Here is a 5132-nt window from a genome sequence, read left to right on the forward strand (position 1 = left end):
GAAGGGAGGACAACCACCACTCAAATCTCAGCAGACAGTGTGGCTTGTGTAGCTTTTATATGCTGATCCATAAACGGGGAAAAAAGGAGGCCTCTGCATACATAAACACGCACGGTCTCCCGTGTCCGTCCATCTCGAACGCACAAACACTCACAAAGTCACATAAAACACTGATGCACATCATCAGAGATGTGTTCATTTAAGTTTATTACCCATGTGGAGCGCCATGGTCCCGTGTTAAAGAACATGTAGTTTGGTGCCACTGGCATATGGGCGCACGGGACGATATGTCATGCTGAACATAAAGGGGCCACGGCGCAGAGTGAGAGCAGATGCAGTCCTCCAGGGGTGTGGCTGGCACCGGGCTGCTTTCCTTGGCCACTGTCCATGCTCTCCCACTGCTGCGCGACTGTAGGAGATGCCTTTAATATGGCTTTAAGTCCCATTGAACAGTGGGGAACCCAGGGATCCAATTTATTACCGGCCAGCTGCCCAACTCGCCCGCTCACAGTCTGCCATATGCAGGTCTTAGTGAGAGTGAGTGTAAGCAAGTTGTGTAAATGTGTGCGTGTGTGTGTGTGTTTCCATGTTTTAATGATGCATGCACAAGTGTGTATGGAGTTAATGTAAGTGTACACACACACACACACACACACACACACACACACACACACACACAAGCACACACAAGTGTCTGAATGTCTTCTTAGCTCATGTGTTTACCAGGCAAAACTTTTAGAAAGGAGCAACACATTGTGTAATGTAGAAACACATGATCATCAAATGTTTGAATATGAAGCGAAAACATCTGCCAACTTGATGAGATTTCTCCAAACTAAAATTCGGGCCAGCATGAAACACGATCTGACTAAGAATTTAAAAAAAAATATGTTAATAAAACTTCAGAAATTCAAGATAACAGTTCTTGAAAAATATCTATTGCTCAATTTAGCAGCTAATAAGATGAATTCTTAAGATGATAATTCTTCTGGCCGGTCAACTTTTCTGACATGTTTCTTATCAGCTGTAGATGAAATATAGATTGAAAATCTCCCTAAGAAAAATTGAGAACAAGTTTAAGTTGAAGCAAGTTTAATTATCTATTGCAAATGATGCTTGGAAAGATTATTTATCTTGGATAAGAAAAACTATAATCCTAAAATGAGGTATTATGACTTCCCTGAGTTGCCCTCTCTGCAGTTTAAAAGATAACAAGGAGGCCAACAACGGGTACCAGCCATGGTGAAGAGGATGAAATCACACTCAAACTATGCTCATTTAATCCAACACAGTTAAGCTTCCCTCTGTTCTGGTGGGTGCGGTGTAAAGAAAAAAAAAAAAGTGGCATTCCAAGAACAGAAGGGCCCCTCAGTGCTCTCACTCCTTAGACGAAAAACTGAACGCCGCTACCCAGCTCCTCCTCCCAAGAGCAGGAAGAGGCTGCTGTGAGAGCTGAGGTTTGACACTGGGCCACTGGAGACCAGCTACCCTAACCTCAAACCCTGACCCCCCCCCCCCCCCCCCCCCCTTTCCCCACCTTAACCACTGCAGGACTCCAGAGGCCACCCTCGTTCAGTACACGTGGATGACATTTATTGTGCAGTGGAATTCACAGCTCCATCAGTGATCTCATACGCAATATATGTTGTGTGGACAAAACGGGTGCGTGCAAGTTTCAGGTCACCGTCTTTACAGAGGGGAGCTATAGCTTTTGCTTCATGCTTCATTACTGAAAGAGAAGTCTGGCTCACAAAGACCCTTTTGAACAGAGCTGTGCCATCGTTAAAGTTTGCTGACTTTCACTAGTTCCACTGTGTGCGGCTGATTCTCTCTGATTGAAACGAATACACAGTGTGTGGAGAGGTGATGAAAGAAACCAACTATTACAGATAAAGTGTTTTTTGGGTGTGTGTGTGTGTATGTGTGTGTGTGTGTGTGTGTGTGTGTGTGTGTGTGTGTGCAGGCTTGGGCATGTGTGGGTGTGTGCGTGTGTGTGCGTGCGTGCGCTTGGGCATGTGTGTGCGCCTATGGTGTGTGCAGAGTAATGATGCGCTGTGTCTGACAGGAAAGTCACATCTTGATGATGGATGGTCGATTATAGAGAGATCTTCCAGCTCGTCCCAGGCCCAATGTGCTCTGTTATTAGCATGCATATAAATGGATAATACCCAGCAGCCTCTTCACATTCACTCGCTAACGCCATTAGATATGCAGCCCTGTCTCTCCGTCAATAAAGCATAGTCATACTGGGAATTAGTGTGTGTGTTTGTGTGTTTGTGTGTGTGTGTGTGTGTACAGTATGTGTATGCATATGTGAATGTAACTTAATTAGTGCTGACTAAGTGTCACTAGCCTGTCCCTCTCCTATCAGGTGTCATACGGGCTTCTTTTCTTTCCCAGGGTTGTGTGCATGCCTGTGTGTGTGGGTGTGTGTGTGTAAGTGTGAGGAATGAGTGTTTTTCCAGACTATGATTCTAAGCCCCCCTTTTTTTAGTTACATCATGGGCTCTTTAAAAAAAAAAGAGAGAGAGAGTGAAACCTTGCATTGTGAAAAGACTGAAAACTCATCTCACAAGAGGAGGATATATTGTGGTTAAGGGTGGGGTGAGAATCTGGTTTCTTCACATTTTGTTTGCACTACTGTGTGTGTGTGTGTGTGTGTGTGTGTGTGTGTGTGTGTGTGTGTGTGTGTGTGTCTGTGTGTGTGTGTTCATCCATGTGTCTGGTCAGTATACGTAAGTACATTTTGGCAATTATTTGTAACTAAACGTAGTAGTAATAATTCAATAGTGTGTGTGTGTGTGTGTGTGTGTGTGTGTTTGTGTGTGTGTGTGTGAGTACGTATGGGTTGCGGGTACCCTGTTTGCCAAAAGGCATTTCCTAATTTACTACCTGGCAATCCTCAGGATGGAGCAAGCACGCCATCCAGGGATGCATAAATCTTAGTAACATACAGGTTATTGCTCTTTTTATGTTGAAATTCTGCTTGCCTCCAAACGTTACAAACAATGTTTGCTTTAACAACACAATCTGTTCTACACAACTGCCACTTGTTTTATGGACAATATACGTTTCGGAGTTGCGCACTCGAGCAACAGACAGACACCAGGAGATACAGCTGAGCATAATGAACTGCCTCCCTCCCCAATAATCTACAAAGTGACATCAGCACCATATTTAAGAGGAAAAAAGTGAATTATGTAAAATGCCTGGCAGTATTTCCCATCTCATATTGCTGTGGTAAATCATTAGAGAGCATCATTGAGATTGCTGCAACAAACAAGAATGTTTCATAAATCTGTCTGTAAATGTGTGTACATATGTGCATATTCCAGTGCGTGTGTATACGAGCGTGCTTCTATCATTAGACTCGAGTCTCAGAGACCTTCCTTAATGATGCTGATGCGTCTTTCCCTTTGTGCCGCTATCTGGCAATTTGGAAAAAGTAACACATAATTCTGCAAACAAAAGTGTTTATGAAGTCATTATCTCTTTTCTGTGACCTTTTACGTGCCTCACAAGAGTAAGCAGCGGTGTCTTCCTGTAAGCTTCGATTGAAGCGTCTCACATTAACTCTTTTTTTTTCTACTGTATGAAAGCATTTCGCAGAATGCTCTCTAGATATAACTGGAGACAAATACAACAAATTAAGCACAAGGGAAAAAAACAAAACTGAAGCACTTGACAGCGCTTGAACTTTCCCTTACTGTCAGTATCTTTCACTTGCATGGACTACAATATCTGCAGGCCTTATCCACACACTTCCTTATGTGTGAGTGAAACGTCAGTGACATGTTGCTGAAACTTTGACACCATTCTTAGCCGGCCAAATATGTGAAATGGGAGATAGGAGGGGTTACGTCATTGAAATGCTTTTTTTTTTTTTTTTTTTTTTTTTTACCCTTTCTTGGGAATAATGTTGGGATATATCTGGTTTGCAGCCACCAGCAGCAGGGATGGACTTCTGTTTGGCATGCATGTCAAGTTAAATGTGAACTGTGCCTCCTGACACTTTAACCCAACAACACTCGTGTGGCGAGGCAACTGCTGTTATAGGGCAGGTTTCTAGGTTTTTCGGTATATATGTGTGTATGTGTGTGTGTGTGTGTGTGTGTTAGGGGGGTAGGACAAAAGAGAAGGGGAAGGAGAAGAGAGGAGCTTGGAGGACAGAGGGATAACGGCTGGTGAGGAAGGCAAAGGGAGGGTGAGGTGAAGGGCAGTAATGGGGTCAGCCTCAAAGGTGAGGGCTATAATCCATCAGTAACCTTTCCTCCCACATACAGCCATGTGCAGAGTATGTATCTGTACACGTAAGAACACATAAACACACTCGCACTGACATTCTCCTGTAACCCCGGTATCAAACCCCAGCCCAGCGTCTGTTGTTTGATGAAAACCAGAATGTCCCACCAGATCACACAAATCCCCCCTTTAACTTTCCAGCAACTTTAGCATCATAGGCCAAACAGTGTCTGTGTTGACAATATTTAATGCCCAGGGATTATCCTTATGGTTCAACAAAGATTTCAGAACGCTGCTGTCTCACTGCGGGTTTACACAAGCTTTTGATGGATAGCCCCGATTGTATTAACCAGCTGTGTACTATAGGTGCAGTTGTACCCTCTGGAGTGCTGCATCACTTTTTAGTGCTCTGCAGTTTCATGGTAATTGTACCAGGCTCCGTCTAGATGCCAGCTGGAAAGGATGGAATATCCCAAGCTGTCATCAGCAGCTTGTTCTTTAAGCCCCCAAAACCCAGAGTGTTCATATTCAGTCATCTGCACTTTTATTGCTAAGCTAAAAATGCTAAAATGTTTGCTTCTCTCTTATTCCGTCACCAAATGAGATGTTCAACAAGTACACTGTAATGAGTAACGTACGATGAAGAAGCAGGAAAAAGCGGAAAGCCTCAAAAACCACGAGCTCACAGTTTGAATTAAATTTTTAACACACAAACTAAAGTGATCTTGTCTTTCCTTTTAACAGCGAATTAAAGAGAATAACCCAAGACTGCATATGCTGATGGAATAATTCATTTTTTGTGGTTGCCACATTGCTTAGAGGGTGTATAGGCATTGAAACTTGGCTGGCCTTACAAGTGAGAGGAATTAGAGCTTTAAACCTCCGGCCAG

Source organism: Seriola lalandi, unplaced genomic scaffold, assembly GCF_002814215.2.
Source record: "Seriola lalandi dorsalis isolate HSWRI2012SDOR001 ecotype SW California unplaced genomic scaffold, Sedor1 jcf7180002054942, whole genome shotgun sequence".
NCBI lineage: Eukaryota > Metazoa > Chordata > Actinopteri > Carangiformes > Carangidae > Seriola > Seriola lalandi.